This window comes from Macrobrachium rosenbergii, chromosome 8 (genome assembly GCF_040412425.1).
Source record: "Macrobrachium rosenbergii isolate ZJJX-2024 chromosome 8, ASM4041242v1, whole genome shotgun sequence".
In the NCBI taxonomy this organism is placed as follows: Eukaryota; Metazoa; Arthropoda; class Malacostraca; order Decapoda; family Palaemonidae; genus Macrobrachium; species Macrobrachium rosenbergii.
The window spans coordinates 67,208,970-67,225,662 of record NC_089748.1 but is presented as its reverse complement, the minus strand read 5'-3'; positions in this window follow the sequence as shown (position 1 = coordinate 67,225,662).

Sequence of the window (16,693 nt, the reverse complement as noted above, 5' to 3'; positions counted from 1 at the left end):
GCAGCCTGTTCATGAAGAACAACCCAGTCCCTTGGGCATGGGACCCTCTGAAGAGAACCAGCATAGTCTACCCATACAGATCCTCAGTCCAAGAATGCCTTGGCACTTATGCTGGAATGGCCATGAAGAGATTTTTCCAAGAGGACTCTCCTGCCACGTTCAGGAAGGCGCCATGTAATCACACTAAGCATGGCCATAATATTGATATAAAAATGAGCAATATAATTCCCAACAATGAAATTATTGGTAATGCAACAGACAATCACTACCTTTGCCTCCTAGAGGCTCTATACACCACCCAGGAAACTTTCCTCCACTTTAGCTGACCAGTCAGGAGGCCCCCTCCATCTGAAGTGAGCGATCCTCTAGTACCACCAACCCACCCTGTTCCCAATGCCCACATGTGGAGACAGGTGCAACCATCAATGTCGGGGAGAAGGCATCACTCAGGGGCACTAATCCCCTTACAGTCAAATGGAATTTAGCTCCCCTCCCACCAGCAATCTGAGACCCTTTATACACAAACTGATGAAGAAATCCACCCCATCCTGAGGATAGCTGATGAGATGCCAGAAACATTGACACCCTTGGAAAACTTCTGCAAAGGTTTTCTACCACCCGAGAATGACTTCAAGATTTTAGTTACCTTTTACCGACAACCTGAGACTCTACGGTAGCATCATGCCATGTTTAAATTCTGCCCGCAAGTACCAGAATAAAAAAGATGCTACAGAATGACCCAAACACACAGAGGACTATGGAACTGTCTGCCAGGATAGAAATAACCCTCCACAGACAGAACAAACGCTGGTAGACCAAAAACAAAACAGAAAGAAATCTAGAGAAGCACCAACACCCAACGTAGAAAGATAAGAAGCCTAAGAGAACCATCACCAGACAGATGAGAGGGAAACCACCCAGGCAGACCACAGCAATGATCCCTAAACCAAATGAACTCAACTGGACAGAGATAGCAGAACAACTGGATGAATGCATACAGATGGACACAGGACAGGCATCCCAATCCTGAAAGTCTAGATTCAAAAGATACAAAGTAAAAACAGAATGTCATCCAAATAATAAGACTAGTCCATACCACTAACATCACTGAAACAAATAACTTAATACATGGAAGAATCAAGATTGGTCGAGGAGCTCATAAGGATATGAATATCAATAATACAACCAAATGAGAAATCCAAAACAGCCTTCCTGGAAAAAGTGCCTAGTAAAACAAATACGAGAATAGAGTAAACTAAAAGCAATGGCAGAAAATGAACAGAGAAAGAGCCAGACAAGAAAAAAATTTAATGAAAAATAGGAAAAGCAGGAGAAAAGCCAAAATAACATATTAGAAGACAAAGCAGATACTAGACTAAAGTGTGCAAGATCCAGAGGTACATAAACAGGAATAATGAATATCAGCAGAACAAACTCTTTGAAACAAAACAGACACCTACACAGTCCACTGAAAGGCAAAGACAACCAACAGGAAGCATTCTGGAAAATTTAAGAATAAAGCAAACGATCTCTTGAGCTCAGTACAATGCAGTAACAAAAATCCAACTGTGGAACATCCCCTACTCGAAAGCCCCTGGTCCTGACCAAGTCCATGGTTCCAAACAGTCTACATGCAAGAATGGTAGAACAACTCTAGCATGGTATCTGAAACCACCAGTCACCCGAATGGATGACCACAGGAAGGGCATCTCTAGTACAGAAAAACAAAATACAGTATGTAAAGGCAAAATAGCACACAACTACCAGACAAATACATGCTTACCAATACTGTTGAAGCTACTGACAGGCATCATCAGTGAAAGGCTGTACTTCAACCTGGAGAAAAAAACACTATCCCCACCAGCAGAAAGGATGCAGATGGAAATGCAGAAGCACTAAAGAGCAACTACTGATAGATATAGTATTGTAATGGAGAACAGAAAGAGAAGGAAAATCAACCTGAGTACAGCATGGATAGACTATGAAGCCTTCAACATAAAACAATACTTATGTCTAGTAGAAGGCCAACACAACAAATATATAGTGTTGAGGGGAACATTTATCAACTTTCTCAAGAATACAATAATAAATTGGAAGACAATACTTACAATTCTGGAATAAGGCTAGCAGAGGTAAACATCAGGAGACAAACCTTTAAAGGGAGCTCACTATCCCTACTGCACTGTAGAAGCCAGATTCCTACAACGGGAGTTCGACAGGAGATGGAGGTCAAGTATCAACTCTAGAAAGGAATCAGCAGAATTAACCATATGATGTTCATGGATGACAGCAAGCTGTTTGGGGCAGGTACCAAAAAAAAAAAAAAAAAATAAATAAATAAATAAATAAATAAATAAAAATAAAAATAAATTAATACAGTCAACATAGAGGCAAAATGACAAGAACAGAAGGGACACTACTGCCTGATGGAAATGCCATCAAGACTTCTATGAAGCAGGATACAAATATCTGAGGATAACAGAAGGAGAATCAAGGACAAGATCAGGACAGAATACATGCAGAGACTAAGGGAATCACTCAAGTTAAAACTCAACTTTGGAAACATAATGAAAGCTATAAATAATTTACCTGGCCAGTGCCAGTAATCAGGTAGAGTGCTGGAATAGTGGAGTGAAATAAGCAAGAGCTCCACAACTTTACCAAAAGATTAGAAAGATAGTGGACTTATACCAATTACTGTATTGACAGGCTGCAAACATCATATAGAAATGGAAAGAGAGGACTACTCAGCATAGAAGATTGGGTCAACAAAAAAGTAGAATGTTGGGACAACACTTGAAAACCCATGAGCATGAGTGGATAGTTTGCTAGGAGTTTTATCTTGGCTGCAACTGAAATGTACAATAGTTTGCATTTGAGATTGTAATCTTTTGATCATCCAAATATTTAAGCGACCAAAATTTATTTCTGCTTTCTGAGTGACATCTAAATTTTAAAGCTAATTTGAGTTTTATTTTTCTATCATTTATTCCCCTCATTATTTATTTGTTTGACTTATTTCTCTATAGTCTCTCTCTCTCTCTCGTTCTCTCTCTCTCTGTGTCTTAATCACCAGATAAGTCTCTCCTCTCCTCTCTCTTCAGGCTGATTTCAGTCTTTTTTGAAAAAGATAGTCTGTTGACTCAAGTCCTTGGTTGGGAATCATATTTAAAATCTTAAATCCAATGAAGACCAGTATTGAGGAGGATAAAACAACAAAGAACACAATAAAAGAATGGCACAGGAAACAAGCAGGGACTATTCACTAGACAAACTAAAGAAATATCCAACGATGAAATGTGGCAATGGCTACAAGGGAGGTGGGACTCTTGATTTTCATACTAGAAAGAAACAGAAGAAATTTATAAAGTGGCACAAGATCAAGCAATAGAAACAAGATATGTCTAAAGAGCATAGATGGAACCAATATCTTATCCAATGTTTAAGAAGAGATCATAAACACATTGCAAGCATATGTCCAGCACTAGCACAAGATCAATCTACAGTGACATGATGCAGTGGCAAAAGCCCTCCACTGGAGTCTGTCAAGAAATATCAGATAGCATGTTGCAACACGTGGTATGAACAACAACCTGAGGGAGAATTAGAAAACAGATAAAACTACTCTGGGACTAAGTATCAAGACAGACATTACTTGCCAATAGTATACAGTACCTATTCTAAGTTCATGATCCACAAAAGAAAAAATTTGTTAGCCCAACATCACTTGTCTCAGCTGTAGGTGAAAAGGGAAAACAGATTAGTATCAAGACTGACTGATTCAATACAAGGTGATGGGATATGCCACCACTGGTACAGTTGTTTAGCCTAATTATTGTAGAGCACAGGCAGTGGAATGGAATAATCTCTGAAGAGAAACCAAATAAACTTGAAGTTAGAAAGATAGTGCCTTATACCAGATTACTGCTATTGACAGAAACAGCATATATAGAAATGGAAAGTGAGGACTACTTCAGGTAAAATTGGGCCAACAATAAAACCACAATGTTGGGATAACACTTGACAGAAAAAAATTACTTAAAAGTCAGAATTTTGATATATTTTTTCTGACATGCAACTGAAATTACACCACAAACCCAGTTGGGAATACTTTTGATATTTAACACATATTTAAGCAGTAGTGAGGGCAAATTTATTCCCTTTCAACATCTCAATCTGCACTCTTTCTGTTTTTTTTCTATTCCTCACATTTATTTGTTTGCCTCCTCACTATCTCTCTCTTTCTAAAATTTAGAACAAAATCTTCAGAGCCTTCTCTTAGGCAATGATTTACATTACACCCTCTAATGAATTCTGTCCATAGAGGGTTTTATTTCTGTAAAATGGTTAAACAAAAAATTTAGAGGAGGAAGACCTTGATTGCAGGATTTTTAACAATTACAATCATCACAATAAAGGAATGGCAGAGGGAAACAGTCAGGGAACTACATACTAGACACGTACTAAAGAAATGTAAACAATGAAATGTGGCAACAGCAACAGAGCCTGAGCCTGCAATCACTAACTTGAGAAAGAAACAGAATCAAAGCGATAATAATGGAGAAGATCATAGCCCAGAAAAAAAGATATGTCTAATGAGCAGGCAGAATGGAACCAATATGAGTGCCTCCAATATTTAAGGAAGAGAGCTAACGAGCATTGCAAGAAGGTCCAGGAAGTACAAGATCAATCTACAGTGACATGATGCAGTGGCAAAGGACCTGGTTCCACTGGGGAGTCTGTCAAGAAATATGAGAGATAGCATGTTAAAAAAACTCATGCATCAATAAGAAAATAACCTGAGGGAGAAAACCACCAGATACAAACTACTTGGGACTGGAGTATCAAGACAGACAGGCAAACAACAGTATGTTCAAGACTTGACTGATCAAGCCGCAAAAATTTGTTTCAGTACTCTGCCATTCTCAGTCCAGAGGTGAAAAGGAAAACTGTTGGCAAGTTAAGACCTGTGGATTTAAGTCAGAAGGCTTGGATATGCCACTGAAGAGTTTTACTAATTATCAGACCACATGGAGACAACAATACTAGCATCTCTCAAGATTTTCTACAACCTAATATGCTGACAAGGGTTTGACTTTTCATCCAAAATTTCTTGCAGATAGCCAACAGTACTGTATCAAACTGCATAAACTAAAAGGTACGTCTTATTTTGCAGCTACCTGTTAGCATTATTAGAACAGTTGTGTTTCCAAATTTTTTATAAATTTATATAAAGTCTGGATGAACTGATCAGAAAAATGTAATTCAATCAGATTTTGAGTAACTGTTTGCATATCGTGCATGAAATCAACCTTAGTACATCTTATTCTGGAATACTTGTTAGCATCATTAAAATTGATGAAGCTAAATTTTTTTCTTATAAGGTTTTATATAAAAGTGATCCCTTCAACCTCAATCTAAATATTTCATTCAGTTCTTAATCCATCTCATCTGGCCTCCTACCAATTGATGCATCCTGTTCTGCAGCTACCTTTAGCATCAGAAAAAATCTTGTATTTCTACTTTTTTTATAACATTTATATAAATTTACATTATTGACCTCATTTAAATGAATTCATTTCCAGGAGTTAATTATTTAGTTTCAGTATGATATGGTTAACAAGACCACATTAACATTCTAGAGTTATACCACATGCTACTCTGCCTGCAGGATTGTTTTACAATTACAAATCAGATGAAATGTGTCCATTTTAGAGCAGTCAGAATTATTTTCTTTATGTCCAGTACTGTATATATAAAAGTTGAATAAGGACAATGTTTAGCAACAAATTTTGCAGTGCCCTGCCTTTATTGAGTAATTCCCAAGAAAGGTTGAATTCAAATATCAGTGAGAACTCCTACATAGCCCTGCTATCACACATCAGACGATAGCTAAAATCCACAAATACTTAATACCCCTCTAAAAACACTTAGAACTGAGATTTTGAGAGTTCAAACACAAACAAAGGTGCTCTAAAAATGCTTATACCTGAATATTTAAACCCTTAAACGTCGAGCCTCTATTTACAAGAAAACCATTGTATGGAATGGGAATAAAGATACAATGAGCGGAAAAAAGTTTTTTCAAAAATCACAGCTCTTAGTTAAGAAAAGATTAAGAGTTCATTTTTCGCTCCTTTTGTCATTACTACAAAGTTTAGTATGCAACCATCAGAAATGAAAAAAAATATCATTATCATATATAAATATTGCAAATATATGACTTTGGGAAAAATTTTTCATATGTCAATTTTATACAACATGTTGCAAACTGTGAGCAAAAGTTAAAGCTAACGGGTTATTTTTTTTGTATTGTACACTAAAACTGCGATGATTTTGGTAGATAACAAATTGTAAAAACGATCAAAACAACACAGAGAAAATATTATCACAAAATGATGCATGAATACAACCTAATGCTAAAAAAAAGTTTTCAAAAATTCACCATCCAAAATATTGTGCTTGAGACTTCCCGTTTGTTGAAAAATGAGGCTAATTGATTGAATATTACTAAACTGTAAGAGTTTTATTTTACAATTGCGTTTTTTACCATTTCGGTCGAGTTAAAAGTTTTCGAAGGTAGAATTTTTTTTTTTATCGTGATTTATATGAAAATATTTCAAAACTGATCTAAATACAACCATGAGTTATTTTCTGTTTATTGTACAAATCAAACTGTAGTACATTTATATATAAAACTTATGTAATGACTAATATAAAATTGTTATGTTTCGACAACTTCTTTAAAGAATTTCCAGTGATGTAAATGCCAAGTTACTACGGACTTAAGGAAAATGTTTTTTCAAAAATTCACCATAAATAAATATTGTGCTAGAGACTTCCAATTATTGCAAACTGAAGGTAAATGATTGAATATCCTGTTCTGCAGAATGTAAGATCATTAAAACTGTTGTTTTCTACCATTTTTAGTCAACATTGACCAAAGGTTGAAATTTTTGATGTGTTGACTTATATCTAAATATTTCCAAACTGATAAAAGCTACAACCATGGGTTGTATTTTTTGCTTTTTTTATATGAAATTGCACATTTTCATATATAAAACTTACTGTAAAGCTATTTTATAAAACAGTGCAAAATTTACGACAAAATGAAGAAAGAATTTCTGAAATATTTTATAATGTTTAAGAGGCATAAGGAAAAATTTTTAAAAATTCACTTTAAATCGAAATATTGTGCTAGAGACTTCCAATTTGTTGCAAAATGAAGGTACAAGATTGAATATTACTAGAATGTAAGAGTTTTTGCGATTGCATTTTTCCCCGGTCAATCAAAATTGAAAAGGTTGAAATTTTTAAAACCCATAAAACACTTAACAGACAATTTTAGTTCAAACAAAAAAATCTCAAAAAGGCATTTAACTGAGTATTTTAATAGTTTTATCACAAAAAGTGCATTTAGTCATGAAAAATGATGAAAATACAGTAATTATTGAATACTTAGTGAAAAATAACGCAAATGGGCGAATTTTCCAAGAATAATGTGTATAAGTTCCACAGAGAAATCCACGAATAGGTGAGTTAGCGAATCGTGAGACAGCGAACATGGGGGGTTTACTGTATATAGTTATCTGTAAGCATTTTTATTTTGTAATACTACTTGAGTATCATGTCAGCCCTGATGAATGACATTTGTCTAGTAATCAATAGGGTGGAAAAGGTATGTATAACACCACAGCCAATGCCATTCATTTGAGAGGGCTTTCCCCTATACTCATACTGTGTCTGGGTTGCCTGTTGTGCTGTACTTTAAAAGTATTTTTTGCACAATAAATTGTTTCTTCTTCTGAAATGAGAGCTGAAAATTGGAAAACCAGAAGACTGAAAGAAATGGATGAGAAGTAAAATGCAAAAAGGAATGCAGCTAAGACCAAATGGATACTTCAAAGAGCATTTGGTACCATCTACAGTGCATCATGCAAGAAACACAGTAAATGGCACTCCTACTAAATAGGTGTTATAGTTATAAAAGACAGTTTGAACTAAATAATAGATGGACTATAATGATACCAAATTATACTTGAAGTCTGGTATATTTATATTCAGGATTTATCCAGACTACAATTTTAGTTGAAAAACAAGCTTAATTCTAAACTTAAATCAATTATATTATAAATAGCAAAGTACACTTCTTATGGCTATTTATCCGAGTACTTTTTACAATACTTAACATTGTCAAAGGAGGACTACATTATTTGAATACTGTACATTACCAAGGACTGCTCTCCAGCATCTCTTTAGGCTAAATATAAGGTAGAATGGTATAAATAAAAACTCACTAATCTCATATATTTGGGAATATACATTTTGAGGCTTGCCACTATAAGATAAAGTAATCTACACATGCACAGCTGTATACAGTTCATAATGATAATACATTATTATCTGACACTCAAGAGTGATAACAGAAAGCTGGTACTCCATTTAAATAACCCATTAAAAGCTCATTTTTAATATGGATACCTCAAACAAATTTAAAGAAAAGCCTTTATACATAAAGAGGAGTTATGCCATTTGACAATGATAATAATTTGCAAAGTTATTACAAATTTTAATTAAGGGACTTTCTCAAGCACCTACTGGAGTCCGGTTATTAATAGCACAGATTTTGGTGGCAACGGAAGATAGCCAACGTGGCAAAAACCATATGAAATAAGCTAGTAGCTGTGAGACATGGTATCCACAGGTTGGATACAGTTGGAGATGACTAAGACATGTGATGAGAATGGGACTTATCACCTTACAGTACTTAACAAGAGCAATGAGTAATAACTCTTCATTCCATCAGAGGTGGCCAAAAAGATATACAGTTAAGTGAGTGCATGAAAACTGGAACAGGACAAAATTAAAAAGAAGGACAGGGAGATGAGAAATGACCACATGAAATGGATGAAAGTAAAAGCTGGAAAGCATGGCAGATGGATCTGAATGAATGCTACCAAGCAAGGCAGCCGGGCAGAAAGAATGCTACAGAAAAGTCATTAGCGCATACTTCTTACAGTTACATTGACAAGCACGCTTTAGGCAGTAATCCCTTATGGGGAAGACTGGGAAAAATACCAGTAATATGATAACCAGTGAAAGGTTCAGAAAACTAAGGAGAAAGGGCACAAAAGAAGCCATGAATTTGGACAAATTACACAAAAAATAGATACAATATCATCATCTTACAGTAGTATAATGACACTACTGAGCCACAGTTTGAGTCTTGTAGGGCTTGCCAAATTGATTTATTCTTGAAATCTGAAGAAATATAAAGTTAGAGAAACTGGTCTTCTAGGTCAGAATAAACCATCATTTAACCCCATATGAATGACTCAAGTAATCACATGAACTATAAAATTGCAGTTCTTCAAACCTTTTCCTTAAGAAAATAAATACTGCATCAATTTATATATAACTATCTAAAACAAAAGTTTGAGCTGACCCATGGAAAAACCCAAATATCTTCAAAATATACTAATACTTCAGCTATAAAATTTACTTAAAACTAAGCATGGTGCTAACTGTAAATAAACAAGTTATTGCAGGTCCACACTACATAATCTGGTAGATGTTTGGACATGTACTTGGAAATATTAATAAGAACAGGGGAGAGCATATTGGAGTAGGAATATTGTAACTAGTTCAAGTTTTCAAAAATTAGCTACAACACAAAGAAAGAATAGATATTGTACTTGGATCAACTATGACACTCTTCACTGCTGCCTATCCTTTCAGGTACAGCAGAATTAGGGGTTGTGGATTTGCCTAAATTCAAATTACCAGTAAATTCATTAGAAAATAAACACAAGTGCTTAATTTCAACAGCACTTATAATTTAGCTGCAAGTGAACTCTACAATAACTCTGTGGATAATATCCAGACTTACTGTATGAGTATGACTATTTTCAGAAACAAAACACTTATTCAGAGGTACAAAATGAGAGAAAAATGAATGGAATATGAGTGAATACTTCAGTGTACAGTCATACCCTGAACTTACAGGTTAGGTTAGGTTCCAGAACCCCTCGTGCAAGGTGAATTTTCGCACAAGTTTGGCATGGTCTAAAAATGCTAATAAATGCTTATTTCTAAAGTTTAAACACTAAATATGACCCTAATCATGCTCCCAAATCATTAAGTTAACTTTTAATGAAATTAGTTACTGTAATTTCATTTAAAAGTTAGCTTAATACATTACACTTAAGAAACAAATGGTTGACATAGAGAGTTGGAAGAGAATTTCTGTTTCTCTCCCCTTCTGACCAATCTATTTTTAGAAGTCTCCTCAACCCCTTTTTAATAACTTCTTTATTCTGCATCTCTTTCTCTTTGTTCTGAAATGCTTTTTCATGAACAAACAGTGTTTTTATTTTGACTAATTCAACTCTTAGTTATTGTCTCTATGTTTTAGAACATATTTGCCACACTAGCACATTTACATTTCGTAGACTGTACACGTAAAATTAGGTCAATTTAAATGATCTACTGTAGAGGTAAAGACGTACAGAGAAATAATAAGTTGTAAAAATGAGTGAGTGCTAACTATGAGAGAGAGAGAGAGAGAGAGAGAGAGAGAGAGAGAGAGAGAGAGAGAAGGGTTGTCCTTACTTAAGAGTGTGAAATTATTTATCAATTATAACGGAGGCTGAAAGAATAACACGAGAGAGAGAGAGAGAGAGAGAGAGAGAGAGAGAGATTGTCCTTACTTGAAATATCAAGTTAAATTATTTATGAATCATTACAGAGACAGAGAGAACAGAGAGAGAGAGAGAGAGAGAGAGAGAGAGAGAGAGAGAGAGAGATTATTCTTACGTCAGATATCAAAAGACTGAAATTCAGTATTAACCCTTAGTGGATGGATTGAGCTTCAGTGTGAAGTAAAACAGGTTTGGGGAGGTGGACGGATTGCGCTTCAGTGAGAAGCAGAATTACGCACCACTGTTATGGTAATAATGATTCGAAACAAAGGTGCCAATACTTCGATATGCTATAAATTCACTAATGGCAACTTTTATACAGACGTGAGAAACTAGAGTTAAGCCAGTATCAGTAATGCTTGTGACTTCAAGGGGGAAGGTACTGCATCTCTCTCTCTCATGAGTCTTTTTGTAAATTTGCTTGTAAATATACGAAGGGGTTGCTGGTGTTTTTTGTTTTTGTCTTTTACGATACTATGTCGGTTGTAAATTTAATTTTACAAAGAAAATTGCAAAGAAATATTAGAAAAAGCATGTAAATTAAAAAAAAAATTACTGAATCTTCCTTCTATGAAACTTACGCGAATATTTTACAAATATGCAAAAAATTTATTACTGCTTTTATTTCTTATCTGTTTTGATATTGTGTGAGCAGTAATAATAATTTTACAAAATCTAAAAAACTTATTTATTAGAAAAAACATATATAAGTTGGTAAAATTTACAATTGAGGGCCTCAGAACCAATGGTTTGTAAACAAGCCACTTTTAAAAAAATGAGCCATTTTCCCTCAAAGTCTAGCATCCATTACTCTTTTTTAAGATAAAGTGTTATTATATTCTTGGTATAACAAAAATGGATGTATAATAATAATAATAATAATAATAATAATAATAATAATATTAATAATAATAATACTGATGAGTAATCAATATAGTGTGATGGAAAATAATAATAATAATAATAATAATAATAATAATAATAATAATTTAATTTAGTAATAATGATGTTGTGATGATAACCTTCCATCATCATAAATGTTTAACCATTAAAACGGCTGGCCTACAGTATATGCAGGCAGAGTTTGTCTGTACACGAGAAACATATTCTTGGCCTGCATCGTTGCAGTAACTTCAACATTATTTTTTTTTTTCCATGACGTTTATTCCTTGTCCTTTTTCTTCCTCTTGCGTTGAAATGCCAGTGATCACTTTCACTATCAGAGGAAGACATAATGGCACAGGATAATAATAAAAAAAATCAAATCAATTTCTCGGACATTCAATTTCTGCGAAAATCACTAGACTGGGAATGTAAACAAAGCGGAGATGTAAACTAAGTAGTGATTGGCGAACTATCAGCCCCTTATGAGGGAAAATAGATTGGCCTAGAACTGAATACCGAGTGGAGCTCTCATTGGAGCTCTGAGCTGCTGCAGATGCAACCTTCTGGTTGTAACTGAGCTCTTATGAGGCTGTAAGCTCCTCGCGACATCACGTTCATTCATATATCTAAAATCGATAATTCCTACTGTTCCATTAGGGATTTCGACCTTACTGAAATGGCTGAATAGAGAGAAATGCCAGAATAGACAGAGGAAACTTTGCCACATCTACTGGACCTAACTCCAAATCAGTTTTACAACCTTCTGGTTCTGAGGTCAATTGTCTTAAAGTGAGGCATGACTGACGGGATGTAAACAGTCATTTTCAACTTCTCACGGAAGGAGGGAAAATATTTTATTTAAAATAGTGTATCACGTGTCATTCTCTTTCCATTGATGTGATTTTTTTATTTTGCCAACCTCAAAGTTTCCCGGTCTGGGGTGCTGCACATCGATACATTAACCGTATTTAAGGGTTAAACTAACTTTTAAGTGAAATTAAAGTTACTGTAATTTCATTTTAAAAGTTAAAATTTATTTATAAAACAAAATGTTTAAATAAAATATACAGTGTGAAGATTAGTAAAAATTTCTCTCCCCCATTCCATTAATCTACTTTTAGAAGTCTTTCAACCTCATTTTAAGAACTTTCTGTCTCTTTCTCTTTGTTCTGAAATGCTTGTCTTTAACTTTTAAATTAGGTAAAATTAGATCAATTTAACACTTTCTATCCAATTGGCGTAATTTCAATATCACCCCTACCTCCCGTCTTTTCTGACAGTGTGTCTACACATAAAAAAACTCCTACGTGTGATAATTTTTTTTTATTTTCGGACAGTTGGTGGTTTCTAGGCTAAAGCATACCTTGGACCGTGTAACTCAGGCATCAACACGCCAGCCTATTAGCATGTTACAAATACATCAAAAAATTTCTCCAATTAAATCAGCTGATCCTACCCAGCTTCTCTCTCATATCTTGCATTTTTTTATAAAATCCAGGATTACATTATTGAAACACTCTGTTTGACCTCTTTCTATAAATTTTTAGTTACTGTACTGTGCAGAAATCCCCTGGCGTGTAAAATTCTCACAATGACATCAACTGATCCCATCAGCAGGCCACACTTCTGTCACAAGAGACCATGCGTGCGAGGTTGGTAAATACGTGTGGTTGTTTACATACAGTGGCGTCAATAGAGAACAGTTTCCAACCTGAAAATCACGGTAAAACAAAATAAATCGTTAGTGCATCACTGACATCTGGATTTGAAAACAGGGCTCTGAATCTCATTTTCATTATTATTTATCGATATTTAGAGAATTTTGTTGGCTTTTCTAAAAAATAATTCATTAAAATTAACTGTTATAGCTTTTTTGAACTCTAAAATAATGTTAACAATATAACATTTTTTTAGTTCGAAAGCTTATTCAAATAAAACTGTTGCCGTTACCAAAGCCATTTTCAATGATATAAACCTTTCCTCTGCATTTTTGTATATTTACAGTAATTTCTATGAAAACATCCAAGCTAGGGCTCTTCAAAAAAAATTTCTGCGATAATTCTCACGTATGTAAACAGCGTGCTCTGTTTCTTACCTATTTTTATCAAGTTGAAACCAACTGGACATTCGTTTTCATTCTTTTATATGTCGATATTTAGAAATTTTTTTGGCTTTCTCATAAAAATAATTCATTCGCCTAACTGTTATAGTTTTTGCTACTGAACAATAATGTTGACAAGTAACTTTTCCAGTTGATCAAATAACGTCAAAATGACACTGTTGCCATTACCAAAGCCCATTTTTCTTAACTCTCCCTTTATTCTTCAACTTTTCCTCTACATTTTCGTATATTTAAAAAGTAATTTCTATGAAAAATAACCGAGATAGGGCTCTTCAAATGAAGATTTTTTTTGGCGATAATTCTCACCAACGCTGGGCAGAGCGCTCTGAGAAAACCCTCTTTTCTATCAATTTTTTCACCAACTGGAATTCGTTTTTCATTGTTTTATAGGTCAATATTTACAAATTATGTTAGCTTCTTCATAAAAATTCAAAACCCTAACTGTTATAGCTTTTGAGCTCTGAACGATAATGTTGGTAACATTTTTTTTTTCGATCAACTTATAACGTCAAAATGAAACTGTTGCGTTACCAAAGCCATTTTTCTTAACTTTCCTTTATTCTTCAACTTTTTGCTCTACATTTCGTATATTTAAAAGGTAAAAATGAAAAATAACAGAGATAGGGATCTTAAAAAAAATTTTCTAGTGATAATTCTCACCATAGGCCGGGCAGAGCGCTCTGTTTCTCACCCTCTTTTCTATCAATTTTTCAAAACTAGACTTATTCGTTTACCACTGTTTTATATGTCGATATTTAGAATTTTGTTGGCTTTCTCATAAAAAATAATTCATGAGCCTGACTTTCATAGTTTTGGGTTCTGAACACAAATATAAAAATAAGTAAAGAATTTTTTTTCGTTAAATAACTCACATTTTTCGTATTTAGGGCTGGGACTCTTATTCTGACTATTGCACCATAAAATATGAACATTTTGAAAAAGGACAGCAAAATGAACATTGCTGGCATAAAATTTCTGTTTTTGCTGAATTTTTCGAAATAATTATTTTTGCACTACGCTTCCAAACACATTGGGACTCATGTACCCTCAGTGATGTGATAACTATACAAAACGGGTTAAAATTATTTACTGAACAGTTACAGACAACAGAAAAAACAAGGTCAAGGAGTTGCACTAACTATGAACAAGAGAGAGAGAGAGAGAGAGAGAGAACAGTTGTCCTTACTTAAGAAACCATCAATTTTTAACGTTATGACCACCTTTTAGAGAGAGAAAAGAAAAAAAGAGAGAGAGAGAGAGATTATTTTTTTTTTTACACAACCATAATCAACCTCCAATGTCATGTTAAAGTGACATGACTTACCTTTGCCAGCTTCTTACAGAAGATGAGGAAAAATATTTTTTTAAAATCATTATCACATATGAATTTTGTAACTACAGTTATATTGTTATTATTATTACTTTTTATTATTATTATTATTATTATTATTATTATTAATATTTAATCTTATTATTTGAAAATTAAACTTATTATTAGGTAAAAAATCATACAAAAAACAAAAAGAAAATCTATTTCTGGGAAGACCTGTTCACCCAGTGAGTCAGTTCAATTAGCACAAAGGTTTAAGACCATATATACCAGAGAAAAAAGCCAAGGATGCTGGAGCGTTACTAAACAACATCTCATACAGAAAAACAATTAACCCACAAACAAGCCGTCCAATAGACTTCTCAATTCTCAAAGAAAAATTGGAAAAACCTAAACTCGGAATACTCAGACAGCCAAAAGCGTCATACTAAACTGACACGTCATTCCAAATTTAGCCCTACCAAGCCAAGACATTTCAGCTGGGAAAAAACAAGTCACTGGGACAAGGTCTTCCCCCAACCAGATTTTCCTTTGTCAAAATCCTTTTCTGGGTCGAGCCTGTATCAGCCAGTGAAAGATGAGCAGAAAATTAACTATCACGAGCTTGGTGGCCCGCCTCAGAGAGTACACTCAGGCTAAAATAAAACATTTAAAGAAAACTTCACTGTGTTTTAATATTGACAATTCAAAATTATCACAAGAAAAACGATTCAGACACACAGGTAAAAAATTTTATAAATGCTGTAAAATTTTGCCGTACTACTCAAAAATTTTAATACTAGTATTAACCCAACTGTAGAAAAGCTAACAAAATAAATGACAATGAGGCATCAAAACAAAAATTGCTAGGCTAAGGAGGCACCAATGGACAGGCATGGGGGCAGAAGCAGGTGAAGACTCCAGTCAGTTCATATAAACTAAACTTGAGTTGGACCAGGGGACCACACCACCCACTGCAACGCGGAAAATTTAAGGGCCTCTAAAGACTTAAGTAGTTTAGTACACTATTTCCAGGGATTAATTTCTTGAGTTGTGTAAAACATATAATGAAAATGTTTGCTGCTTTAACCTCAATTAACATCATGGAGCAAAACTGATTCGGAAAATTCTTGAAATAAATAAATTTGCTCTCTGATGGCTTTATGAGGGGCTTCCTAACAAAAATGGGACCATGAAATTCTGTGAGGTTATCTAAGTAATTAAAGTGTATCCTGACTGAGGTGAGATCAATCAGAATGACAATCTTCCAATAATATTCTGGGTCTTAGTTCTTTTTTGCTAAAAAAGGATCTGGGGAAAGAACTTCACCATGACGGGAGGAAATCAACATGATTTGATTCTCTAGAAAGAGCAGACAGTTGATCTTCTGTTTTCAGGCTAAACAAAGTTTTCCTCAAAATCCAACTGGGTCTAAATTATCAGTGTCTGATGCCAACTCTAAAACCCTTTTTTTTAAAAGATGAAACACGTGTGTTGGGTTGCTGGTCTAAAAAGCTTATGACATAGATGGTTATGAGTCTGAAAGATTTACTAAAGCCATCTACACAGACTATTCTTTTAAAATCTGTAATTTGATTCAAATAAAGGAAATGGACCCTTTGAATGCATAAACAATATTGCAATAGTTTTGGTCATCTGTGTCATTTGATTCTCTCA